The sequence below is a fragment of the Carassius auratus genome, unplaced genomic scaffold (genome assembly GCF_003368295.1).
Source record: "Carassius auratus strain Wakin unplaced genomic scaffold, ASM336829v1 scaf_tig00215691, whole genome shotgun sequence".
NCBI classification, from domain to species: Eukaryota; Metazoa; Chordata; class Actinopteri; order Cypriniformes; family Cyprinidae; genus Carassius; species Carassius auratus.
Genome location: NW_020528198.1, coordinates 1 through 23519, shown reverse-complemented (window position 1 = coordinate 23519; position 23519 = coordinate 1). Strand labels below are relative to the sequence as shown.

General features: G+C 47.4%; 40 non-coding genes and 1 pseudogene across 40 annotated transcripts; 19 read left to right on the top strand and 22 right to left on the bottom strand.

The window, feature by feature from the left end:
• Window positions 1–131: 131 nt before the first annotated feature.
• Window positions 132–213, bottom strand: trnas-gcu (transfer RNA serine (anticodon GCU)). Its single transcript has one exon. It is a non-coding gene; the product is annotated as a tRNA-Ser (tRNA).
• Window positions 214–950: 737 nt separating this feature from the next.
• On the top strand, window positions 951–1091 carry LOC113095330 (U4 spliceosomal RNA). Its single transcript, XR_003288320.1, has one exon. It is a non-coding gene; the product is annotated as a U4 spliceosomal RNA (small nuclear RNA).
• Window positions 1092–1260: 169 nt separating this feature from the next.
• Window positions 1261–1342, bottom strand: trnas-gcu (transfer RNA serine (anticodon GCU)). The gene has a single exon. It is a non-coding gene; the product is annotated as a tRNA-Ser (tRNA).
• A 737-nt stretch (window positions 1343–2079) lies between these two features.
• Window positions 2080–2220, top strand: LOC113095328 (U4 spliceosomal RNA). The gene has a single exon (XR_003288319.1). It is a non-coding gene; the product is annotated as a U4 spliceosomal RNA (small nuclear RNA).
• Window positions 2221–2389: 169 nt separating this feature from the next.
• Window positions 2390–2471, bottom strand: trnas-gcu (transfer RNA serine (anticodon GCU)). The gene has a single exon. It is a non-coding gene; the product is annotated as a tRNA-Ser (tRNA).
• A 738-nt stretch (window positions 2472–3209) lies between these two features.
• On the top strand, window positions 3210–3350 carry LOC113095326 (U4 spliceosomal RNA). Its single transcript, XR_003288317.1, has one exon. It is a non-coding gene; the product is annotated as a U4 spliceosomal RNA (small nuclear RNA).
• Window positions 3351–3519: 169 nt separating this feature from the next.
• Window positions 3520–3601, bottom strand: trnas-gcu (transfer RNA serine (anticodon GCU)). The gene has a single exon. It is a non-coding gene; the product is annotated as a tRNA-Ser (tRNA).
• A 737-nt stretch (window positions 3602–4338) lies between these two features.
• Window positions 4339–4479, top strand: LOC113095325 (U4 spliceosomal RNA). The gene has a single exon (XR_003288316.1). It is a non-coding gene; the product is annotated as a U4 spliceosomal RNA (small nuclear RNA).
• Window positions 4480–4648: 169 nt separating this feature from the next.
• Window positions 4649–4730, bottom strand: trnas-gcu (transfer RNA serine (anticodon GCU)). The gene has a single exon. It is a non-coding gene; the product is annotated as a tRNA-Ser (tRNA).
• A 737-nt stretch (window positions 4731–5467) lies between these two features.
• On the top strand, window positions 5468–5608 carry LOC113095324 (U4 spliceosomal RNA). Its single transcript, XR_003288315.1, has one exon. It is a non-coding gene; the product is annotated as a U4 spliceosomal RNA (small nuclear RNA).
• Window positions 5609–5777: 169 nt separating this feature from the next.
• On the bottom strand, window positions 5778–5859 carry trnas-gcu (transfer RNA serine (anticodon GCU)). Its single transcript has one exon. It is a non-coding gene; the product is annotated as a tRNA-Ser (tRNA).
• Window positions 5860–6548: 689 nt separating this feature from the next.
• Window positions 6549–6673, top strand: LOC113095339 (uncharacterized; annotated as a pseudogene).
• A 169-nt stretch (window positions 6674–6842) lies between these two features.
• Window positions 6843–6924, bottom strand: trnas-gcu (transfer RNA serine (anticodon GCU)). The gene has a single exon. It is a non-coding gene; the product is annotated as a tRNA-Ser (tRNA).
• A 737-nt stretch (window positions 6925–7661) lies between these two features.
• Window positions 7662–7802, top strand: LOC113095323 (U4 spliceosomal RNA). The gene has a single exon (XR_003288314.1). It is a non-coding gene; the product is annotated as a U4 spliceosomal RNA (small nuclear RNA).
• Window positions 7803–7971: 169 nt separating this feature from the next.
• trnas-gcu (transfer RNA serine (anticodon GCU)) lies at window positions 7972–8053 on the bottom strand. Its single transcript has one exon. It is a non-coding gene; the product is annotated as a tRNA-Ser (tRNA).
• Window positions 8054–8790: 737 nt separating this feature from the next.
• On the top strand, window positions 8791–8931 carry LOC113095322 (U4 spliceosomal RNA). The gene has a single exon (XR_003288313.1). It is a non-coding gene; the product is annotated as a U4 spliceosomal RNA (small nuclear RNA).
• Window positions 8932–9100: 169 nt separating this feature from the next.
• Window positions 9101–9182, bottom strand: trnas-gcu (transfer RNA serine (anticodon GCU)). The gene has a single exon. It is a non-coding gene; the product is annotated as a tRNA-Ser (tRNA).
• Window positions 9183–9919: 737 nt separating this feature from the next.
• LOC113095321 (U4 spliceosomal RNA) lies at window positions 9920–10060 on the top strand. Its single transcript, XR_003288312.1, has one exon. It is a non-coding gene; the product is annotated as a U4 spliceosomal RNA (small nuclear RNA).
• Window positions 10061–10229: 169 nt separating this feature from the next.
• trnas-gcu (transfer RNA serine (anticodon GCU)) lies at window positions 10230–10311 on the bottom strand. The gene has a single exon. It is a non-coding gene; the product is annotated as a tRNA-Ser (tRNA).
• A 737-nt stretch (window positions 10312–11048) lies between these two features.
• LOC113095320 (U4 spliceosomal RNA) lies at window positions 11049–11189 on the top strand. Its single transcript, XR_003288311.1, has one exon. It is a non-coding gene; the product is annotated as a U4 spliceosomal RNA (small nuclear RNA).
• Window positions 11190–11358: 169 nt separating this feature from the next.
• On the bottom strand, window positions 11359–11440 carry trnas-gcu (transfer RNA serine (anticodon GCU)). The gene has a single exon. It is a non-coding gene; the product is annotated as a tRNA-Ser (tRNA).
• A 737-nt stretch (window positions 11441–12177) lies between these two features.
• LOC113095319 (U4 spliceosomal RNA) lies at window positions 12178–12318 on the top strand. The gene has a single exon (XR_003288310.1). It is a non-coding gene; the product is annotated as a U4 spliceosomal RNA (small nuclear RNA).
• A 169-nt stretch (window positions 12319–12487) lies between these two features.
• trnas-gcu (transfer RNA serine (anticodon GCU)) lies at window positions 12488–12569 on the bottom strand. Its single transcript has one exon. It is a non-coding gene; the product is annotated as a tRNA-Ser (tRNA).
• An 866-nt stretch (window positions 12570–13435) lies between these two features.
• trnas-gcu (transfer RNA serine (anticodon GCU)) lies at window positions 13436–13517 on the bottom strand. The gene has a single exon. It is a non-coding gene; the product is annotated as a tRNA-Ser (tRNA).
• A 557-nt stretch (window positions 13518–14074) lies between these two features.
• Window positions 14075–14215, top strand: LOC113095317 (U4 spliceosomal RNA). The gene has a single exon (XR_003288309.1). It is a non-coding gene; the product is annotated as a U4 spliceosomal RNA (small nuclear RNA).
• Window positions 14216–14384: 169 nt separating this feature from the next.
• On the bottom strand, window positions 14385–14466 carry trnas-gcu (transfer RNA serine (anticodon GCU)). The gene has a single exon. It is a non-coding gene; the product is annotated as a tRNA-Ser (tRNA).
• A 737-nt stretch (window positions 14467–15203) lies between these two features.
• Window positions 15204–15344, top strand: LOC113095316 (U4 spliceosomal RNA). Its single transcript, XR_003288308.1, has one exon. It is a non-coding gene; the product is annotated as a U4 spliceosomal RNA (small nuclear RNA).
• Window positions 15345–15513: 169 nt separating this feature from the next.
• On the bottom strand, window positions 15514–15595 carry trnas-gcu (transfer RNA serine (anticodon GCU)). Its single transcript has one exon. It is a non-coding gene; the product is annotated as a tRNA-Ser (tRNA).
• A 737-nt stretch (window positions 15596–16332) lies between these two features.
• On the top strand, window positions 16333–16473 carry LOC113095342 (U4 spliceosomal RNA). Its single transcript, XR_003288330.1, has one exon. It is a non-coding gene; the product is annotated as a U4 spliceosomal RNA (small nuclear RNA).
• A 169-nt stretch (window positions 16474–16642) lies between these two features.
• trnas-gcu (transfer RNA serine (anticodon GCU)) lies at window positions 16643–16724 on the bottom strand. Its single transcript has one exon. It is a non-coding gene; the product is annotated as a tRNA-Ser (tRNA).
• A 738-nt stretch (window positions 16725–17462) lies between these two features.
• Window positions 17463–17603, top strand: LOC113095341 (U4 spliceosomal RNA). The gene has a single exon (XR_003288329.1). It is a non-coding gene; the product is annotated as a U4 spliceosomal RNA (small nuclear RNA).
• A 169-nt stretch (window positions 17604–17772) lies between these two features.
• On the bottom strand, window positions 17773–17854 carry trnas-gcu (transfer RNA serine (anticodon GCU)). Its single transcript has one exon. It is a non-coding gene; the product is annotated as a tRNA-Ser (tRNA).
• A 737-nt stretch (window positions 17855–18591) lies between these two features.
• On the top strand, window positions 18592–18732 carry LOC113095340 (U4 spliceosomal RNA). Its single transcript, XR_003288328.1, has one exon. It is a non-coding gene; the product is annotated as a U4 spliceosomal RNA (small nuclear RNA).
• A 169-nt stretch (window positions 18733–18901) lies between these two features.
• On the bottom strand, window positions 18902–18983 carry trnas-gcu (transfer RNA serine (anticodon GCU)). The gene has a single exon. It is a non-coding gene; the product is annotated as a tRNA-Ser (tRNA).
• Window positions 18984–19720: 737 nt separating this feature from the next.
• On the top strand, window positions 19721–19861 carry LOC113095327 (U4 spliceosomal RNA). The gene has a single exon (XR_003288318.1). It is a non-coding gene; the product is annotated as a U4 spliceosomal RNA (small nuclear RNA).
• Window positions 19862–20030: 169 nt separating this feature from the next.
• On the bottom strand, window positions 20031–20112 carry trnas-gcu (transfer RNA serine (anticodon GCU)). The gene has a single exon. It is a non-coding gene; the product is annotated as a tRNA-Ser (tRNA).
• Window positions 20113–20978: 866 nt separating this feature from the next.
• Window positions 20979–21060, bottom strand: trnas-gcu (transfer RNA serine (anticodon GCU)). The gene has a single exon. It is a non-coding gene; the product is annotated as a tRNA-Ser (tRNA).
• Window positions 21061–21617: 557 nt separating this feature from the next.
• LOC113095315 (U4 spliceosomal RNA) lies at window positions 21618–21758 on the top strand. The gene has a single exon (XR_003288307.1). It is a non-coding gene; the product is annotated as a U4 spliceosomal RNA (small nuclear RNA).
• Window positions 21759–21927: 169 nt separating this feature from the next.
• trnas-gcu (transfer RNA serine (anticodon GCU)) lies at window positions 21928–22009 on the bottom strand. Its single transcript has one exon. It is a non-coding gene; the product is annotated as a tRNA-Ser (tRNA).
• A 738-nt stretch (window positions 22010–22747) lies between these two features.
• LOC113095338 (U4 spliceosomal RNA) lies at window positions 22748–22888 on the top strand. The gene has a single exon (XR_003288327.1). It is a non-coding gene; the product is annotated as a U4 spliceosomal RNA (small nuclear RNA).
• Window positions 22889–23059: 171 nt separating this feature from the next.
• trnas-gcu (transfer RNA serine (anticodon GCU)) lies at window positions 23060–23141 on the bottom strand. Its single transcript has one exon. It is a non-coding gene; the product is annotated as a tRNA-Ser (tRNA).
• Between the last annotated feature and the right edge of the window lie 378 nt (window positions 23142–23519).

The window sequence follows — 23519 nt, the reverse complement described above, 5'->3', positions numbered from 1 at the left end:
ATAGTACTTCCGTTATTTAACACAGCTGATTCAGATCATCGACCCTTTTGGATCGCACTGCATGAGGTGAACGTGGAACAAAAGGAAAGTGCACCAAATGTGCAGAGCAGATGAACGAGCAGAGCAAGGAACGACGAGGATGGGATTCGAACCCACGCGTGCAGAGCACAATGGATTAGCAGTCCATCGCCTTAACCACTCGGCCACCTCGTCACTTGTGCGAGTGCCTGACTGCTCTCTGGGCTCGGGTGGTTTTCATGAAGGACCTCTTAGCACTGTGATGTCGAAGCTCACCCTGGAAACCAAAGTATAGTTAATTTTTGTACATGTACGCTGAGATATGCCTACAGTTGAACACGTAGAATTTCAAAGCATATTCCATTTGTTTGAGCTTTCGAATGCAGAAGGTTAAACACGTGCGCTCTAGAAAGTTTGAACTTTGTCCAGCACCTGCTGCATTTTTCATCATTTATGACTGATGTTCTTTGTACTCTTAAAAGCTGAGCTTGCTCCTATCTAATGACCCTCAGACAAGTGCTTGTCATTGTGGCCCTCTGTCGTTCTGGTCTCCGTTGCCGTTTTGAGAGAACACCTGAGTCTAGCAAAGGGTAGCACATTTGACACAGGACCTCCCTCAGAACTTGCACTCCCTGCACTCGTCAGTATCCTACACAACCCCCCAGGGGCCTCGTCAAACAGAATCTATACTGACCCAAACCGCGAGCTTTACGACTCCACCCCTTTTTGCCAAGATACCAATAAGTCTCTTCCCCCAGGGGTTCGAGAAAGCAACTCACAAACCTCTTTAAGTAAAGGGAGAGCAGCAAATAAGGCTTCTCGTACATACTGCCTACTGGATTCGTAGACACACCACGCAGTTTGGAGCCAATTACCACCCTGTCGTTCCACGTCCACATGGGTCCAGTTGAAAGGTCGCGACCTTTGACACCATTCTTTCGCAGAGGCAATATTGTAGCCTATGAGGCTCATCCGAGGCGCGATCATTGCTGGTTGAAAACTTTACCCAATACCCCGCCAGGATGACTTGAAATACAGTCAGCCTTGGCAATTTTTGCCAGCTTCTTTTGAAGCTTATTGTGTTGTTGAAGAACAGGTCTCGTCCCTTTAAATAGTACTTCCGTTATTTAACACAGCTGATTCAGATCATCGACCCTTTTGGATCGCACTGCATGAGGTGAACGTGGAACAAAAGGAAAGTGCACCAAATGTGCAGAGCAGATGAACGAGCAGAGCAAGGAACGACGAGGATGGGATTCGAACCCACGCGTGCAGAGCACAATGGATTAGCAGTCCATCGCCTTAACCACTCGGCCACCTCGTCACTTGTGCGAGTGCCTGACTGCTCTCTGGGCTCGGGTGGTTTTCATGAAGGACCTCTTAGCACTGTGATGTCGAAGCTCACCCTGGAAACCAAAGTATAGTTAATTTTTGTACATGTACGCTGAGATATGCCTACAGTTGAACACGTAGAATTTCAAAGCATATTCCATTTGTTTGAGCTTTCGAATGCAGAAGGTTAAACACGTGCGCTCTAGAAAGTTTGAACTTTGTCCAGCACCTGCTGCATTTTTCATCATTTATGACTGATGTTCTTTGTACTCTTAAAAGCTGAGCTTGCTCCTATCTAATGACCCTCAGACAAGCGCTTGTCATTGTGGCCCTCTGTCGTTCTGGTCTCCGTTGCCGTTTTGAGAGAACACCTGAGTCTAGCAAAGGGTAGCACATTTGACACAGGACCTCCCTCAGAACTTGCACTCCCTGCACTCGTCAGTATCCTACACAACCCCCCAGGGGCCTCGTCAAACAGAATCTATACTGACCCAAACCGCGAGCTTTACGACTCCACCCCTTTTTGCCAAGATACCAATAAGTCTCTTCCCCCAGGGGTTCGAGAAAGCAACTCACAAACCTCTTTAAGTAAAGGGAGAGCAGCAAATAAGGCTTCTCGTACATACTGCCTACTGGATTCTTAGACACACCACGCAGTTTGGAGCTAATTACCACCCTGTCGTTCCACGTCCACATGGGTCCAGTTGAAAGGTCGCGACCTTTGACACCATTCTTTCGCAGAGGCAATATTGTAGCCTATGAGGCTCATCCGAGGCGCGATCATTGCTGGTTGAAAACTTTACCCAATACCCCGCCAGGATGACTTGAAATACAGTCAGCCTTGGCAATTTTTGCCAGCTTCTTTTGAAGCTTATTGTGTTGTTGAAGAACAGGTCTCGTCCCTTTAAATAGTACTTCCGTTATTTAACACAGCTGATTCAGATCATCGACCCTTTTGGATCGCACTGCATGAGGTGAACGTGGAACAAAAGGAAAGTGCACCAAATGTGCAGAGCAGATGAACGAGCAGAGCAAGGAACGACGAGGATGGGATTCGAACCCACGCGTGCAGAGCACAATGGATTAGCAGTCCATCGCCTTAACCACTCGGCCACCTCGTCACTTGTGCGAGTGCCTGACTGCTCTCTGGGCCTCGGGTGGTTTTCATGAAGGACCTCTTAGCACTGTGATGTCGAAGCTCACCCTGGAAACCAAAGTATAGTTAATTTTTGTACATGTACGCTGAGATATGCCTACAGTTGAACACGTAGAATTTCAAAGCATATTCCATTTGTTTGAGCTTTCGAATGCAGAAGGTTAAACACGTGCGCTCTAGAAAGTTTGAACTTTGTCCAGCACCTGCTGCATTTTTCATCATTTATGACTGATGTTCTTTGTACTCTTAAAAGCTGAGCTTGCTCCTATCTAATGACCCTCAGACAAGCGCTTGTCATTGTGGCCCTCTGTCGTTCTGGTCTCCGTTGCCGTTTTGAGAGAACACCTGAGTTTAGCAAATGGTAGCACATTTGACACAGGACCTCCCTCAGAACTTGCACTCCCTGCACTCGTCAGTATCCTACACAACCCCACAGGGGCCTCGTCAAACAGAATCTATACTGACCCAAACCGCGAGCTTTACGACTCCACCCCTTTTTGCCAAGATACCAATAAGTCTCTTCCCCCAGGGGTTCGAGAAAGCAACTCACAAACCTCTTTAAGTAAAGGGAGAGCAGCAAATAAGGCTTCTCGTACATACTGCCTACTGGATTCTTAGACACACCACGCAGTTTGGAGCTAATTACCACCCTGTCGTTCCACGTCCACATGGGTCCAGTTGAAAGGTCGCGACCTTTGACACCATTCTTTCGCAGAGGCAATATTGTAGCCTATGAGGCTCATCCGAGGCGCGATCATTGCTGGTTGAAAACTTTACCCAATACCCCGCCAGGATGACTTGAAATACAGTCAGCCTTGGCAATTTTTGCCAGCTTCTTTTGAAGCTTATTGTGTTGTTGAAGAACAGGTCTCGTCCCTTTAAATAGTACTTCCGTTATTTAACACAGCTGATTCAGATCATCGACCCTTTTGGATCGCACTGCATGAGGTGAACGTGGAACAAAAGGAAAGTGCACCAAATGTGCAGAGCAGATGAACGAGCAGAGCAAGGAACGACGAGGATGGGATTCGAACCCACGCGTGCAGAGCACAATGGATTAGCAGTCCATCGCCTTAACCACTCGGCCACCTCGTCACTTGTGCGAGTGCCTGACTGCTCTCTGGGCTCGGGTGGTTTTCATGAAGGACCTCTTAGCACTGTGATGTCGAAGCTCACCCTGGAAACCAAAGTATAGTTAATTTTTGTACATGTACGCTGAGATATGCCTACAGTTGAACACGTAGAATTTCAAAGCATATTCCATTTGTTTGAGCTTTCGAATGCAGAAGGTTAAACACGTGCGCTCTAGAAAGTTTGAACTTTGTCCAGCACCTGCTGCATTTTTCATCATTTATGACTGATGTTCTTTGTACTCTTAAAAGCTGAGCTTGCTCCTATCTAATGACCCTCAGACAAGCGCTTGTCATTGTGGCCCTCTGTCGTTCTGGTCTCCGTTGCCGTTTTGAGAGAACACCTGAGTCTAGCAAAGGGTAGCACATTTGACACAGGACCTCCCTCAGAACTTGCACTCCCTGCACTCGTCAGTATCCTACACAACCCCCCAGGGGCCTCGTCAAACAGAATCTATACTGACCCAAACCGCGAGCTTTACGACTCCACCCCTTTTTGCCAAGATACCAATAAGTCTCTTCCCCCAGGGGTTCGAGAAAGCAACTCACAAACCTCTTTAAGTAAAGGGAGAGCAGCAAATAAGGCTTCTCGTACATACTGCCTACTGGATTCTTAGACACACCACGCAGTTTGGAGCTAATTACCACCCTGTCGTTCCACGTCCACATGGGTCCAGTTGAAAGGTCGCGACCTTTGACACCATTCTTTCGCAGAGGCAATATTGTAGCCTATGAGGCTCATCCGAGGCGCGATCATTGCTGGTTGAAAACTTTACCCAATACCCCGCCAGGATGACTTGAAATACAGTCAGCCTTGGCAATTTTTGCCAGCTTCTTTTGAAGCTTATTGTGTTGTTGAAGAACAGGTCTCGTCCCTTTAAATAGTACTTCCGTTATTTAACACAGCTGATTCAGATCATCGACCCTTTTGGATCGCACTGCATGAGGTGAACGTGGAACAAAAGGAAAGTGCACCAAATGTGCAGAGCAGATGAACGAGCAGAGCAAGGAACGACGAGGATGGGATTCGAACCCACGCGTGCAGAGCACAATGGATTAGCAGTCCATCGCCTTAACCACTCGGCCACCTCGTCACTTGTGCGAGTGCCTGACTGCTCTCTGGGCTCGGGTGGTTTTCATGAAGGACCTCTTAGCACTGTGATGTCGAAGCTCACCCTGGAAACCAAAGTATAGTTAATTTTTGTACATGTACGCTGAGATATGCCTACAGTTGAACACGTAGAATTTCAAAGCATATTCCATTTGTTTGAGCTTTCGAATGCAGAAGGTTAAACACGTGCGCTCTAGAAAGTTTGAACTTTGTCCAGCACCTGCTGCATTTTTCATCATTTATGACTGATGTTCTTTGTACTCTTAAAAGCTGAGCTTGCTCCTATCTAATGACCCTCAGACAAGCGCTTGTCATTGTGGCCCTCTGTCGTTCTGGTCTCCGTTGCCGTTTTGAGAGAACACCTGAGTTTAGCAAATGGTAGCACATTTGACACAGGACCTCCCTCAGAACTTGCACTCCCTGCACTCGTCAGTATCCTACACAACCCCACAGGGGCCTCGTCAAACAGAATCTATACTGACCCAAACCGCGAGCTTTACGACTCCACCCCTTTTTGCCAAGATACCAATAAGTCTCTTCCCCCAGGGGTTCGAGAAAGCAACTCACAAACCTCTTTAAGTAAAGGGAGAGCAGCAAATAAGGCTTCTCGTACATACTGCCTACTGGATTCTTAGACACACCACGCAGTTTGGAGCTAATTACCACCCTGTCGTTCCACGTCCACATGGGTCCAGTTGAAAGGTCGCGACCTTTGACACCATTCTTTCGCAGAGGCAATATTGTAGCCTATGAGGCTCATCCGAGGCGCGATCATTGCTGGTTGAAAACTTTACCCAATACCCCGCCAGGATGACTTGAAATACAGTCAGCCTTGGCAATTTTTGCCAGCTTCTTTTGAAGCTTATTGTGTTGTTGAAGAACAGGTCTCGTCCCTTTAAATAGTACTTCCGTTATTTAACACAGCTGATTCAGATCATCGACCCTTTTGGATCGCACTGCATGAGGTGAACGTGGAACAAAAGGAAAGTGCACCAAATGTGCAGAGCAGATGAACGAGCAGAGCAAGGAACGACGAGGATGGGATTCGAACCCACGCGTGCAGAGCACAATGGATTAGCAGTCCATCGCCTTAACCACTCGGCCACCTCGTCACTTGTGCGAGTGCCTGACTGCTCTCTGGGCTCGGGTGGTTTTCATGAAGGACCTCTTAGCACTGTGATGTCGAAGCTCACCCTGGAAACCAAAGTATAGTTAATTTTTGTACATGTACGCTGAGATATGCCTACAGTTGAACACGTAGAATTTCAAAGCATATTCCATTTGTTTGAGCTTTCGAATGCAGAAGGTTAAACACGTGCGCTCTAGAAAGTTTGAACTTTGTCCAGCACCTGCTGCATTTTTCATCATTTATGACTGATGTTCTTTGTACTCTTAAAAGCTGAGCTTGCTCCTATCTAATGACCCTCAGACAAGCGCTTGTCATTGTGGCCCTCTGTCGTTCTGGTCTCCGTTGCCGTTTTGAGAGAACACCTGAGTCTAGCAAAGGGTAGCACATTTGACACAGGACCTCCCTCAGAACTTGCACCCCCTGCACTCGTCAGTATCCTACACAACCCCCAGGGGCCTCGTCAACAGAATCTATACTGACCCAAACCGCGAGCTTTACGACTCCACCCCTTTTTGCCAAGATACCAATAAGTCTCTTCCCCCAGGGGTTCGAGAAAGCAACTCACAAACCTCTTTAAAGTAAAGGGAGAGCAGCAAATAAGGCTTCTCGTACATACTGCCTACTGCATTCTTAGACACACCACGCAGTTTGGAGCTAATTACCACCCTGTCGTTCCACGTCCACATGGGTCCAGTTGGTCAACGCGATCATTGCTGGTTGAAAACTTTACCCAATACCCCGCCAGGATGACTTGAAATACAGTCAGCCTTGGCAATTTTTGCCAGCTTCTTTTGAAGCTTATTGTGTTGTTGAAGAACAGGTCTCGTCCCTTTAAATAGTACTTCCGTTATTTAACACAGCTGATTCAGATCATCGACCCTTTTGGATCGCACTGCATGAGGTGAACGTGGAACAAAAGGAAAGTGCACCAAATGTGCAGAGCAGATGAACGAGCAGAGCAAGGAACGACGAGGATGGGATTCGAACCCACGCGTGCAGAGCACAATGGATTAGCAGTCCATCGCCTTAACCACTCGGCCACCTCGTCACTTGTGCGAGTGCCTGACTGCTCTCTGGGCTCGGGTGGTTTTCATGAAGGACCTCTTAGCACTGTGATGTCGAAGCTCACCCTGGAAACCAAAGTATAGTTAATTTTTGTACATGTACGCTGAGATATGCCTACAGTTGAACACGTAGAATTTCAAAGCATATTCCATTTGTTTGAGCTTTCGAATGCAGAAGGTTAAACACGTGCGCTCTAGAAAGTTTGAACTTTGTCCAGCACCTGCTGCATTTTTCATCATTTATGACTGATGTTCTTTGTACTCTTAAAAGCTGAGCTTGCTCCTATCTAATGACCCTCAGACAAGTGCTTGTCATTGTGGCCCTCTGTCGTTCTGGTCTCCGTTGCCGTTTTGAGAGAACACCTGAGTTTAGCAAATGGTAGCACATTTGACACAGGACCTCCCTCAGAACTTGCACTCCCTGCACTCGTCAGTATCCTACACAACCCCACAGGGGCCTCGTCAAACAGAATCTATACTGACCCAAACCGCGAGCTTTACGACTCCACCCCTTTTTGCCAAGATACCAATAAGTCTCTTCCCCCAGGGGTTCGAGAAAGCAACTCACAAACCTCTTTAAGTAAAGGGAGAGCAGCAAATAAGGCTTCTCGTACATACTGCCTACTGGATTCTTAGACACACCACGCAGTTTGGAGCTAATTACCACCCTGTCGTTCCACGTCCACATGGGTCCAGTTGAAAGGTCGCGACCTTTGACACCATTCTTTCGCAGAGGCAATATTGTAGCCTATGAGGCTCATCCGAGGCGCGATCATTGCTGGTTGAAAACTTTACCCAATACCCCGCCAGGATGACTTGAAATACAGTCAGCCTTGGCAATTTTTGCCAGCTTCTTTTGAAGCTTATTGTGTTGTTGAAGAACAGGTCTCGTCCCTTTAAATAGTACTTCCGTTATTTAACACAGCTGATTCAGATCATCGACCCTTTTGGATCGCACTGCATGAGGTGAACGTGGAACAAAAGGAAAGTGCACCAAATGTGCAGAGCAGATGAACGAGCAGAGCAAGGAACGACGAGGATGGGATTCGAACCCACGCGTGCAGAGCACAATGGATTAGCAGTCCATCGCCTTAACCACTCGGCCACCTCGTCACTTGTGCGAGTGCCTGACTGCTCTCTGGGCTCGGGTGGTTTTCATGAAGGACCTCTTAGCACTGTGATGTCGAAGCTCACCCTGGAAACCAAAGTATAGTTAATTTTTGTACATGTACGCTGAGATATGCCTACAGTTGAACACGTAGAATTTCAAAGCATATTCCATTTGTTTGAGCTTTCGAATGCAGAAGGTTAAACACGTGCGCTCTAGAAAGTTTGAACTTTGTCCAGCACCTGCTGCATTTTTCATCATTTATGACTGATGTTCTTTGTACTCTTAAAAGCTGAGCTTGCTCCTATCTAATGACCCTCAGACAAGCGCTTGTCATTGTGGCCCTCTGTCGTTCTGGTCTCCGTTGCCGTTTTGAGAGAACACCTGAGTTTAGCAAATGGTAGCACATTTGACACAGGACCTCCCTCAGAACTTGCACTCCCTGCACTCGTCAGTATCCTACACAACCCCCCAGGGGCCTCGTCAAACAGAATCTATACTGACCCAAACCGCGAGCTTTACGACTCCACCCCTTTTTGCCAAGATACCAATAAGTCTCTTCCCCCAGGGGTTCGAGAAAGCAACTCACAAACCTCTTTAAGTAAAGGGAGAGCAGCAAATAAGGCTTCTCGTACATACTGCCTACTGGATTCTTAGACACACCACGCAGTTTGGAGCTAATTACCACCCTGTCGTTCCACGTCCACATGGGTCCAGTTGAAAGGTCGCGACCTTTGACACCATTCTTTCGCAGAGGCAATATTGTAGCCTATGAGGCTCATCCGAGGCGCGATCATTGCTGGTTGAAAACTTTACCCAATACCCCGCCAGGATGACTTGAAATACAGTCAGCCTTGGCAATTTTTGCCAGCTTCTTTTGAAGCTTATTGTGTTGTTGAAGAACAGGTCTCGTCCCTTTAAATAGTACTTCCGTTATTTAACACAGCTGATTCAGATCATCGACCCTTTTGGATCGCACTGCATGAGGTGAACGTGGAACAAAAGGAAAGTGCACCAAATGTGCAGAGCAGATGAACGAGCAGAGCAAGGAACGACGAGGATGGGATTCGAACCCACGCGTGCAGAGCACAATGGATTAGCAGTCCATCGCCTTAACCACTCGGCCACCTCGTCACTTGTGCGAGTGCCTGACTGCTCTCTGGCCTCGGGTGGTTTTCATGAAGGACCTCTTAGCACTGTGATGTCGAAGCTCACCCTGGAAACCAAAGTATAGTTAATTTTTGTACATGTACGCTGAGATATGCCTACAGTTGAACACGTAGAATTTCAAAGCATATTCCATTTGTTTGAGCTTTCGAATGCAGAAGGTTAAACACGTGCGCTCTAGAAAGTTTGAACTTTGTCCAGCACCTGCTGCATTTTTCATCATTTATGACTGATGTTCTTTGTACTCTTAAAAGCTGAGCTTGCTCCTATCTCATGACCCTCAGACAAGTGCTTGTCATTGTGGCCCTCTGTCGTTCTGGTCTCCGTTGCCGTTTTGAGAGAACACCTGAGTTTAGCAAATGGTAGCACATTTGACACAGGACCTCCCTCAGAACTTGCACTCCCTGCACTCGTCAGTATCCTACACAACCCCCCAGGGGCCTCGTCAAACAGAATCTATACTGACCCAAACCGCGAGCTTTACGACTCCACCCCTTTTTGCCAAGATACCAATAAGTCTCTTCCCCCAGGGGTTCGAGAAAGCAACTCACAAACCTCTTTAAGTAAAGGGAGAGCAGCAAATAAGGCTTCTCGTACATACTGCCTACTGGATTCTTAGACACACCACGCAGTTTGGAGCTAATTACCACCCTGTCGTTCCACGTCCACATGGGTCCAGTTGAAAGGTCGCGACCTTTGACACCATTCTTTCGCAGAGGCAATATTGTAGCCTATGAGGCTCATCCGAGGCGCGATCATTGCTGGTTGAAAACTTTACCCAATACCCCGCCAGGATGACTTGAAATACAGTCAGCCTTGGCAATTTTTGCCAGCTTCTTTTGAAGCTTATTGTGTTGTTGAAGAACAGGTCTCGTCCCTTTAAATAGTACTTCCGTTATTTAACACAGCTGATTCAGATCATCGACCCTTTTGGATCGCACTGCATGAGGTGAACGTGGAACAAAAGGAAAGTGCACCAAATGTGCAGAGCAGATGAACGAGCAGAGCAAGGAACGACGAGGATGGGATTCGAACCCACGCGTGCAGAGCACAATGGATTAGCAGTCCATCGCCTTAACCACTCGGCCACCTCGTCACTTGTGCGAGTGCCTGACTGCTCTCTGGGCTCGGGTGGTTTTCATGAAGGACCTCTTAGCACTGTGATGTCGAAGCTCACCCTGGAAACCAAAGTATAGTTAATTTTTGTACATGTACGCTGAGATATGCCTACAGTTGAACACGTAGAATTTCAAAGCATATTCCATTTGTTTGAGCTTTCGAATGCAGAAGGTTAAACACGTGCGCTCTAGAAAGTTTGAACTTTGTCCAGCACCTGCTGCATTTTTCATCATTTATGACTGATGTTCTTTGTACTCTTAAAAGCTGAGCTTGCTCCTATCTAATGACCCTCAGACAAGCGCTTGTCATTGTGGCCCTCTGTCGTTCTGGTCTCCGTTGCCGTTTTGAGAGAACACCTGAGTTTAGCAAATGGTAGCACATTTGACACAGGACCTCCCTCAGAACTTGCACTCCCTGCACTCGTCAGTATCCTACACAACCCCACAGGGGCCTCGTCAAACAGAATCTATACTGACCCAAACCGCGAGCTTTACGACTCCACCCCTTTTTGCCAAGATACCAATAAGTCTCTTCCCCCAGGGGTTCGAGAAAGCAACTCACAAACCTCTTTAAGTAAAGGGAGAGCAGCAAATAAGGCTTCTCGTACATACTGCCTACTGGATTCTTAGACACACCACGCAGTTTGGAGCTAATTACCACCCTGTCGTTCCACGTCCACATGGGTCCAGTTGAAAGGTCGCGACCTTTGACACCATTCTTTCGCAGAGGCAATATTGTAGCCTATGAGGCTCATCCGAGGCGCGATCATTGCTGGTTGAAAACTTTACCCAATACCCCGCCAGGATGACTTGAAATACAGTCAGCCTTGGCAATTTTTGCCAGCTTCTTTTGAAGCTTATTGTGTTGTTGAAGAACAGGTCTCGTCCCTTTAAATAGTACTTCCGTTATTTAACACAGCTGATTCAGATCATCGACCCTTTTGGATCGCACTGCATGAGGTGAACGTGGAACAAAAGGAAAGTGCACCAAATGTGCAGAGCAGATGAACGAGCAGAGCAAGGAACGACGAGGATGGGATTCGAACCCACGCGTGCAGAGCACAATGGATTAGCAGTCCATCGCCTTAACCACTCGGCCACCTCGTCACTTGTGCGAGTGCCTGACTGCTCTCTGGGCTCGGGTGGTTTTCATGAAGGACCTCTTAGCACTGTGATGTCGAAGCTCACCCTGGAAACCAAAGTATAGTTAATTTTTGTACATGTACGCTGAGATATGCCTACAGTTGAACACGTAGAATTTCAAAGCATATTCCATTTGTTTGAGCTTTCGAATGCAGAAGGTTAAACACGTGCGCTCTAGAAAGTTTGAACTTTGTCCAGCACCTGCTGCATTTTTCATCATTTATGACTGATGTTCTTTGTACTCTTAAAAGCTGAGCTTGCTCCTATCTAATGACCCTCAGACAAGCGCTTGTCATTGTGGCCCTCTGTCGTTCTGGTCTCCGTTGCCGTTTTGAGAGAACACCTGAGTTTAGCAAATGGTAGCACATTTGACACAGGACCTCCCTCAGAACTTGCACTCCCTGCACTCGTCAGTATCCTACACAACCCCACAGGGGCCTCGTCAAACAGAATCTATACTGACCCAAACCGCGAGCTTTACGACTCCACCCCTTTTTGCCAAGATACCAATAAGTCTCTTCCCCCAGGGGTTCGAGAAAGCAACTCACAAACCTCTTTAAGTAAAGGGAGAGCAGCAAATAAGGCTTCTCGTACATACTGCCTACTGGATTCTTAGACACACCACGCAGTTTGGAGCTAATTACCACCCTGTCGTTCCACGTCCACATGGGTCCAGTTGAAAGGTCGCGACCTTTGACACCATTCTTTCGCAGAGGCAATATTGTAGCCTATGAGGCTCATCCGAGGCGCGATCATTGCTGGTTGAAAACTTTACCCAATACCCCGCCAGGATGACTTGAAATACAGTCAGCCTTGGCAATTTTTGCCAGCTTCTTTTGAAGCTTATTGTGTTGTTGAAGAACAGGTCTCGTCCCTTTAAATAGTACTTCCGTTATTTAACACAGCTGATTCAGATCATCGACCCTTTTGGATCGCACTGCATGAGGTGAACGTGGAACAAAAGGAAAGTGCACCAAATGTGCAGAGCAGATGAACGAGCAGAGCAAGGAACGACGAGGATGGGATTCGAACCCACGCGTGCAGAGCACAATGGATTAGCAGTCCATCGCCTTAACCACTCGGCCACCTCGTCACTTGTGCGAGTGCCTGACTGCTCTCTGGGCTCGGGTGGTTTTCATGAAGGACCTCTTAGCACTGTGATGTCGAAGCTCACCCTGGAAACCAAAGTATAGTTAATTTTTGTACATGTACGCTGAGATATGCCTACAGTTGAACACGTAGAATTTCAAAGCATATTCCATTTGTTTGAGCTTTCGAATGCAGAAGGTTAAACACGTGCGCTCTAGAAAGTTTGAACTTTGTCCAGCACCTGCTGCATTTTTCATCATTTATGACTGATGTTCTTTGTACTCTTAAAAGCTGAGCTTGCTCCTATCTCATGACCCTCAGACAAGTGCTTGTCATTGTGGCCCTCTGTCGTTCTGGTCTCCGTTGCCGTTTTGAGAGAACACCTGAGTTTAGCAAATGGTAGCACATTTGACACAGGACCTCCCTCAGAACTTGCACTCCCTGCACTCGTCAGTATCCTACACAACCCCACAGGGGCCTCGTCAAACAGAATCTATACTGACCCAAACTGCGAGCTTTACGACTCCACCCCTTTTTGCCAAGATACCAATAAGTCTCTTCCCCCAGGGGTTCGAGAAAGCAACTCACAAACCTCTTTAAGTAAAGGGAGAGCAGCAAATAAGGCTTCTCGTACATACTGCCTACTGCATTCTTAGACACACCACGCAGTTTGGAGCTAATTACCACCCTGTCGTTCCACGTCCACATGGGTCCAGTTGAACAGGTCTCGTCCCTTTAAATAGTACTTCCGTTATTTAACACAGCTGATTCAGACCATCGACCCTTTTGGATCGCACTGCATGAGGTGAACGTGGAACAAAAGGAAAGTGCACCAAATGTGCAGAGCAGATGAACGAGCAGAGCAAGGAACGACGAGGATGGGATTCGAACCCACGCGTGCAGAGCACAATGGATTAGCAGTCCATCGCCTTAACCACTCGGCCACCTCGTCACTTGTGCGAGTGCCTGACTGCTCTCTGGGCTCGGGTGGTTTTCATGAAGGACCTCTTAGCACTGTGATGTCGAAGCTCACCCTGGAAACCAAAGTATAGTTAATTTTTGTACATGTACGCTGAGATATGCCTACAGACAAGCGCTTGTCATTGTGGCCCTCTGTCGTTCTGGTCTCCGTTGCCGTTTTGAGAGAACACCTGAGTCTAGCAAAGGGTAGCACATTTGACACAGGACCTCCCTCAGAACTTGCACTCCCTGCACTCGTCAGTATCCTACACAACCCCCCAGGGGCCTCGTCAAACAGAATCTATACTGACCCAAACCGCGAGCTTTACGACTCCACCCCTTTTTGCCAAGATACCAATAAGTCTCTTCCCCCAGGGGTTTGAGAAAGCAACTCACAAACCTCTTTAAGTAAAGGGAGAGCAGCAAATAAGGCTTCTCGTACATACTGCCTACTGGATTCTTAGACACACCACGCAGTTTGGAGCTAATTACCACCCTGTCGTTCCACGTCCACATGGGTCCAGTTGAAAGGTCGCGACCTTTGACACCATTCTTTCGCAGAGGCAATATTGTAGCCTATGAGGCTCATCCGAGGCGCGATCATTGCTGGTTGAAAACTTTACCCAATACCCCGCCAGGATGACTTGAAATACAGTCAGCCTTGGCAATTTTTGCCAGCTTCTTTTGAAGCTTATTGTGTTGTTGAAGAACAGGTCTCGTCCCTTTAAATAGTACTTCCGTTATTTAACACAGCTGATTCAGATCATCGACCCTTTTGGATCGCACTGCATGAGGTGAACGTGGAACAAAAGGAAAGTGCACCAAATGTGCAGAGCAGATGAACGAGCAGAGCAAGGAACGACGAGGATGGGATTCGAACCCACGCGTGCAGAGCACAATGGATTAGCAGTCCATCGCCTTAACCACTCGGCCACCTCGTCACTTGTGCGAGTGCCTGACTGCTCTCTGGCCTCGGGTGGTTTTCATGAAGGACCTCTTAGCACTGTGATGTCGAAGCTCACCCTGGAAACCAAAGTATAGTTAATTTTTGTACATGTACGCTGAGATATGCCTACAGTTGAACACGTAGAATTTCAAAGCATATTCCATTTGTTTGAGCTTTCGAATGCAGAAGGTTAAACACGTGCGCTCTAGAAAGTTTGAACTTTGTCCAGCACCTGCTGCATTTTTCATCATTTATGACTGATGTTCTTTGTACTCTTAAAAGCTGAGCTTGCTCCTATCTCATGACCCTCAGACAAGTGCTTGTCATTGTGGCCCTCTGTCGTTCTGGTCTCCGTTGCCGTTTTGAGAGAACACCTGAGTTTAGCAAATGGTAGCACATTTGACACAGGACCTCCCTCAGAACTTGCACTCCCTGCACTCGTCAGTATCCTACACAACCCCACAGGGGCCTCGTCAAACAGAATCTATACTGACCCAAACTGCGAGCTTTACGACTCCACCCCTTTTTGCCAAGATACCAATAAGTCTCTTCCCCCAGGGGTTCGAGAAAGCAACTCACAAACCTCTTTAAGTAAAGGGAGAGCAGCAAATAAGGCTTCTCGTACATACTGCCTACTGGATTCTTAGACACACCACGCAGTTTGGAGCTAATTACCACCCTGTCGTTCCACGTCCACATGGGTCCAGTTGAAAGGTCGCGACCTTTGACACCATTCTTTCGCAGAGGCAATATTGTAGCCTATGAGGCTCATCCGAGGCGCGATCATTGCTGGTTGAAAACTTTACCCAATACCCCGCCAGGATGACTTGAAATACAGTCAGCCTTGGCAATTTTTGCCAGCTTCTTTTGAAGCTTATTGTGTTGTTGAAGAACAGGTCTCGTCCCTTTAAATAGTACTTCCGTTATTTAACACAGCTGATTCAGATCATCGACCCTTTTGGATCGCACTGCATGAGGTGAACGTGGAACAAAAGGAAAGTGCACCAAATGTGCAGAGCAGATGAACGAGCAGAGCAAGGAACGACGAGGATGGGATTCGAACCCACGCGTGCAGAGCACAATGGATTAGCAGTCCATCGCCTTAACCACTCGGCCACCTCGTCACTTGTGCGAGTGCCTGACTGCTCTCTGGGCTCGGGTGGTTTTCATGAAGGACCTCTTAGCACTGTGATGTCGAAGCTCACCCTGGAAACCAAAGTATAGTTAATTTTTGTACATGTACGCTGAGATATGCCTACAGTTGAACACGTAGAATTTCAAAGCATATTCCATTTGTTTGAGCTTTCGAATGCAGAAGGTTAAACACGTGCGCTCTAGAAAGTTTGAACTTTGTCCAGCACCTGCTGCATTTTTCATCATTTATGACTGATGTTCTTTGTACTCTTAAAAGCTGAGCTTGCTCCTATCTAATGACCCTCAGACAAGCGCTTGTCATTGTGGCCCTCTGTCGTTCTGGTCTCCGTTGCCGTTTTGAGAGAACACCTGAGTTTAGCAAATGGTAGCACATTTGACACAGGACCTCCCTCAGAACTTGCACTCCCTGCACTCGTCAGTATCCTACACAACCCCCCAGGGGCCTCGTCAAACAGAATCTATACTGACCCAAACCGCGAGCTTTACGACTCCACCCCTTTTTGCCAAGATACCAATAAGTCTCTTCCCCCAGGGGTTCGAGAAAGCAACTCACAAACCTCTTTAAGTAAAGGGAGAGCAGCAAATAAGGCTTCTCGTACATACTGCCTACTGGATTCTTAGACACACCACGCAGTTTGGAGCTAATTACCACCCTGTCGTTCCACGTCCACATGGGTCCAGTTGAAAGGTCGCGACCTTTGACACCATTCTTTCGCAGAGGCAATATTGTAGCCTATGAGGCTCATCCGAGGCGCGATCATTGCTGGTTGAAAACTTTACCCAATACCCCGCCAGGATGACTTGAAATACAGTCAGCCTTGGCAATTTTTGCCAGCTTCTTTTGAAGCTTATTGTGTTGTTGAAGAACAGGTCTCGTCCCTTTAAATAGTACTTCCGTTATTTAACACAGCTGATTCAGATCATCGACCCTTTTGGATCGCACTGCATGAGGTGAACGTGGAACAAAAGGAAAGTGCACCAAATGTGCAGAGCAGATGAACGAGCAGAGCAAGGAACGACGAGGATGGGATTCGAACCCACGCGTGCAGAGCACAATGGATTAGCAGTCCATCGCCTTAACCACTCGGCCACCTCGTCACTTGTGCGAGTGCCTGACTGCTCTCTGGGCCTCGGGTGGTTTTCATGAAGGACCTCTTAGCACTGTGATGTCGAAGCTCACCCTGGAAACCAAAGTATAGTTAATTTTTGTACATGTACGCTGAGATATGCCTACAGTTGAACACGTAGAATTTCAAAGCATATTCCATTTGTTTGAGCTTTCGAATGCAGAAGGTTAAACACGTGCGCTCTAGAAAGTTTGAACTTTGTCCAGCACCTGCTGCATTTTTCATCATTTATGACTGATGTTCTTTGTACTCTTAAAAGCTGAGCTTGCTCCTATCTAATGACCCTCAGACAAGTGCTTGTCATTGTGGCCCTCTGTCGTTCTGGTCTCCGTTGCCGTTTTGAGAGAACACCTGAGTTTAGCAAATGGTAGCACATTTGACACAGGACCTCCCTCAGAACTTGCACTCCCTGCACTCGTCAGTATCCTACACAACCCCACAGGGGCCTCGTCAAACAGAATCTATACTGACCCAAACCGCGAGCTTTACGACTCCACCCCTTTTTGCCAAGATACCAATAAGTCTCTTCCCCCAGGGGTTCGAGAAAGCAACTCACAAACCTCTTTAAGTAAAGGGAGAGCAGCAAATAAGGCTTCTCGTACATACTGCCTACTGGATTCTTAGACACACCACGCAGTTTGGAGCTAATTACCACCCTGTCGTTCCACGTCCACATGGGTCCAGTTGAAAGGTCGCGACCTTTGACACCATTCTTTCGCAGAGGCAATATTGTAGCCTATGAGGCTCATCCGAGGCGCGATCATTGCTGGTTGAAAACTTTACCCAATACCCCGCCAGGATGACTTGAAATACAGTCAGCCTTGGCAATTTTTGCCAGCTTCTTTTGAAGCTTATTGTGTTGTTGAAGAACAGGTCTCGTCCCTTTAAATAGTACTTCCGTTATTTAACACAGCTGATTCAGATCATCGACCCTTTTGGATCGCACTGCATGAGGTGAACGTGGAACAAAAGGAAAGTGCACCAAATGTGCAGAGCAGATGAACGAGCAGAGCAAGGAACGACGAGGATGGGATTCGAACCCACGCGTGCAGAGCACAATGGATTAGCAGTCCATCGCCTTAACCACTCGGCCACCTCGTCACTTGTGCGAGTGCCTGACTGCTCTCTGGGCTCGGGTGGTTTTCATGAAGGACCTCTTAGCACTGTGATGTCGAAGCTCACCCTGGAAACCAAAGTATAGTTAATTTTTGTACATGTACGCTGAGATATGCCTACAGTTGAACACGTAGAATTTCAAAGCATATTCCATTTGTTTGAGCTTTCGAATGCAGAAGGTTAAACACGTGCGCTCTAGAAAGTTTGAACTTTGTCCAGCACCTGCTGCATTTTTCATCATTTATGACTGATGTTCTTTGTACTCTTAAAAGCTGAGCTTGCTCCTATCTAATGACCCTCAGACAAGCGCTTGTCATTGTGGCCCTCTGTCGTTCTGGTCTCCGTTGCCGTTTTGAGAGAACACCTGAGTTTAGCAAATGGTAGCACATTTGACACAGGACCTCCCTCAGAACTTGCACTCCCTGCACTCGTCAGTATCCTACACAACCCCCCAGGGGCCTCGTCAAACAGAATCTATACTGACCCAAACCGCGAGCTTTACGACTCCACCCCTTTTTGCCAAGATACCAATAAGTCTCTTCCCCCAGGGGTTCGAGAAAGCAACTCACAAACCTCTTTAAGTAAAGGGAGAGCAGCAAATAAGGCTTCTCGTACATACTGCCTACTGGATTCTTAGACACACCACGCAGTTTGGAGCTAATTACCACCCTGTCGTTCCACGTCCACATGGGTCCAGTTGAAAGGTCGCGACCTTTGACACCATTCTTTCGCAGAGGCAATATTGTAGCCTATGAGGCTCATCCGAGGCGCGATCATTGCTGGTTGAAAACTTTACCCAATACCCCGCCAGGATGACTTGAAATACAGTCAGCCTTGGCAATTTTTGCCAGCTTCTTTTGAAGCTTATTGTGTTGTTGAAGAACAGGTCTCGTCCCTTTAAATAGTACTTCCGTTATTTAACACAGCTGATTCAGATCATCGACCCTTTTGGATCGCACTGCATGAGGTGAACGTGGAACAAAAGGAAAGTGCACCAAATGTGCAGAGCAGATGAACGAGCAGAGCAAGGAACGACGAGGATGGGATTCGAACCCACGCGTGCAGAGCACAATGGATTAGCAGTCCATCGCCTTAACCACTCGGCCACCTCGTCACTTGTGCGAGTGCCTGACTGCTCTCTGGCCTCGGGTGGTTTTCATGAAGGACCTCTTAGCACTGTGATGTCGAAGCTCACCCTGGAAACCAAAGTATAGTTAATTTTTGTACATGTACGCTGAGATATGCCTACAGTTGAACACGTAGAATTTCAAAGCATATTCCATTTGTTTGAGCTTTCGAATGCAGAAGGTTAAACACGTGCGCTCTAGAAAGTTTGAACTTTGTCCAGCACCTGCTGCATTTTTCATCATTTATGACTGATGTTCTTTGTACTCTTAAAAGCTGAGCTTGCTCCTATCTAATGACCCTCAGACAAGCGCTTGTCATTGTGGCCCTCTGTCGTTCTGGTCTCCGTTGCCGTTTTGAGAGAACACCTGAGTTTAGCAAATGGTAGCACATTTGACACAGGACCTCCCTCAGAACTTGCACTCCCTGCACTCGTCAGTATCCTACACAACCCCACAGGGGCCTCGTCAAACAGAATCTATACTGACCCAAACCGCGAGCTTTACGACTCCACCCCTTTTTGCCAAGATACCAATAAGTCTCTTCCCCCAGGGGTTCGAGAAAGCAACTCACAAACCTCTTTAAGTAAAGGGAGAGCAGCAAATAAGGCTTCTCGTACATACTGCCTACTGGATTCTTAGACACACCACGCAGTTTGGAGCTAATTACCACCCTGTCGTTCCACGTCCACATGGGTCCAGTTGAAAGGTCGCGACCTTTGACACCATTCTTTCGCAGAGGCAATATTGTAGCCTATGAGGCTCATCCGAGGCGCGATCATTGCTGGTTGAAAACTTTACCCAATACCCCGCCAGGATGACTTGAAATACAGTCAGCCTTGGCAATTTTTGCCAGCTTCTTTTGAAGCTTATTGTGTTGTTGAAGAACAGGTCTCGTCCCTTTAAATAGTACTTCCGTTATTTAACACAGCTGATTCAGATCATCGACCCTTTTGGATCGCACTGCATGAGGTGAACGTGGAACAAAAGGAAAGTGCACCAAATGTGCAGAGCAGATGAACGAGCAGAGCAAGGAACGACGAGGATGGGATTCGAACCCACGCGTGCAGAGCACAATGGATTAGCAGTCCATCGCCTTAACCACTCGGCCACCTCGTCACTTGTGCGAGTGCCTGACTGCTCTCTGGGCTCGGGTGGTTTTCATGAAGGACCTCTTAGCACTGTGATGTCGAAGCTCACCCTGGAAACCAAAGTATAGTTAATTTTTGTACATGTACGCTGAGATATGCCTACAGTTGAACACGTAGAATTTCAAAGCATATTCCATTTGTTTGAGCTTTCGAATGCAGAAGGTTAAACACGTGCGCTCTAGAAAGTTTGAACTTTGTCCAGCACCTGCTGCATTTTTCATCATTTATGACTGATGTTCTTTGTACTCTTAAAAGCTGAGCTTGCTCCTATCTAATGACCCTCAGACAAGCGCTTGTCATTGTGGCCCTCTGTCGTTCTGGTCTCCGTTGCCGTTTTGAGAGAACACCTGAGTTTAGCAAATGGTAGCACATTTGACACAGGACCTCCCTCAGAACTTGCACTCCCTGCACTCGTCAGTATCCTACACAACCCCACAGGGGCCTCGTCAAACAGAATCTATACTGACCCAAACTGCGAGCTTTACGACTCCACCCCTTTTTGCCAAGATACCAATAAGTCTCTTCCCCCAGGGGTTCGAGAAAGCAACTCACAAACCTCTTTAAGTAAAGGGAGAGCAGCAAATAAGGCTTCTCGTACATACTGCCTACTGCATTCTTAGACACACCACGCAGTTTGGAGCTAATTACCACCCTGTCGTTCCACGTCCACATGGGTCCAGTTGAACAGGTCTCGTCCCTTTAAATAGTACTTCCGTTATTTAACACAGCTGATTCAGACCATCGACCCTTTTGGATCGCACTGCATGAGGTGAACGTGGAACAAAAGGAAAGTGCACCAAATGTGCAGAGCAGATGAACGAGCAGAGCAAGGAACGACGAGGATGGGATTCGAACCCACGCGTGCAGAGCACAATGGATTAGCAGTCCATCGCCTTAACCACTCGGCCACCTCGTCACTTGTGCGAGTGCCTGACTGCTCTCTGGGCTCGGGTGGTTTTCATGAAGGACCTCTTAGCACTGTGATGTCGAAGCTCACCCTGGAAACCAAAGTATAGTTAATTTTTGTACATGTACGCTGAGATATGCCTACAGACAAGCGCTTGTCATTGTGGCCCTCTGTCGTTCTGGTCTCCGTTGCCGTTTTGAGAGAACACCTGAGTCTAGCAAAGGGTAGCACATTTGACACAGGACCTCCCTCAGAACTTGCACTCCCTGCACTCGTCAGTATCCTACACAACCCCCCAGGGGCCTCGTCAAACAGAATCTATACTGACCCAAACCGCGAGCTTTACGACTCCACCCCTTTTTGCCAAGATACCAATAAGTCTCTTCCCCCAGGGGTTTGAGAAAGCAACTCACAAACCTCTTTAAGTAAAGGGAGAGCAGCAAATAAGGCTTCTCGTACATACTGCCTACTGGATTCTTAGACACACCACGCAGTTTGGAGCTAATTACCACCCTGTCGTTCCACGTCCACATGGGTCCAGTTGAAAGGTCGCGACCTTTGACACCATTCTTTCGCAGAGGCAATATTGTAGCCTATGAGGCTCATCCGAGGCGCGATCATTGCTGGTTGAAAACTTTACCCAATACCCCGCCAGGATGACTTGAAATACAGTCAGCCTTGGCAATTTTTGCCAGCTTCTTTTGAAGCTTATTGTGTTGTTGAAGAACAGGTCTCGTCCCTTTAAATAGTACTTCCGTTATTTAACACAGCTGATTCAGATCATCGACCCTTTTGGATCGCACTGCATGAGGTGAACGTGGAACAAAAGGAAAGTGCACCAAATGTGCAGAGCAGATGAACGAGCAGAGCAAGGAACGACGAGGATGGGATTCGAACCCACGCGTGCAGAGCACAATGGATTAGCAGTCCATCGCCTTAACCACTCGGCCACCTCGTCACTTGTGCGAGTGCCTGACTGCTCTCTGGCTCGGGTGGTTTTCATGAAGGACCTCTTAGCACTGTGATGTCGAAGCTCACCCTGGAAACCAAAGTATAGTTAATTTTTGTACATGTACGCTGAGATATGCCTACAGTTGAACACGTAGAATTTCAAAGCATATTCCATTTGTTTGAGCTTTCGAATGCAGAAGGTTAAACACGTGCGCTCTAGAAAGTTTGAACTTTGTCCAGCACCTGCTGCATTTTTCATCATTTATGACTGATGTTCTTTGTACTCTTAAAAGCTGAGCTTGCTCCTATCTCATGACCCTCAGACAAGTGCTTGTCATTGTGGCCCTCTGTCGTTCTGGTCTCCGTTGCCGTTTTGAGAGAACACCTGAGTTTAGCAAATGGTAGCACATTTGACACAGGACCTCCCTCAGAACTTGCACTCCCTGCACTCGTCAGTATCCTACACAACCCCACAGGGGCCTCGTCAAACAGAATCTATACTGACCCAAACTGCGAGCTTTACGACTCCACCCCTTTTTGCCAAGATACCAATAAGTCTCTTCCCCCAGGGGTTCGAGAAAGCAACTCACAAACCTCTTTAAGTAAAGGGAGAGCAGCAAATAAGGCTTCTCGTACATACTGCCTACTGGCATTCTTAGACACACCACGCAGTTTGGAGCTAATTACCACCCTGTCGTTCCACGTCCACATGGGTCCAGTTGAAAGGTCGCGACCTTTGACACCATGTCTTTCGCAGAGGCAATATTGTAGCCTATGAGGCTCATCCGAGGCGCGATCATTGCTGGTTGAAAACTTTACCCAATACCCCGCCAGGATGACTTGAAATACAGTCAGCCTTGGCAATTTTTGCCAGCTTCTTTTGAAGCTTATTGTGTTGTTGAAGAACAGGTCTCGTCCCTTTAAAATAGTACTTCCGTTATTTAACACAGCTGATTCAGATCATCGACCCTTATGGATCGCACTGCATTGAGGTGAACGTGGACAAAAGGAAAAGTGCACCAAATGTGCAGAGCAGATGAACGAGCAGAGCAAGGAACGACGAGGATGGGATTCGAACCCACGCGTGCAGAGCACAATGGATTAGCAGTCCATCGCCTTAACCACTCGGCCACCTCGTCACTTGTGCGAGTGCCTGACTGCTCTCTGGCTCGGGTGGTTTTCATGAAGGACCTCTTAGCACTGTGATGTCGAAGCTCACCCTGGAAACCAAAGTATAGAATTTTGTACATGTACGCTGAGATATGCCTACAGTTAACACGTAGAATTTCAAAGCATATTCCATTTTGTTTGAGCTTTCGAATGCAGAAGGTTAAACACGTGCGCTCTAGAAAGTTTACTTTGTCCAGCACCTGCTGCATTTTTCATCATTTATGACTGATGTTCTTTGTACTCTTAAAAAGCTGAGCTTGCTCCTATCTAATGACCCTCAGACAAGCGCTTGTCATTGTGGCCTTGTCGTTCTGGTCTCCGTTGCCGTTTTGAGAGAACACCTGAGT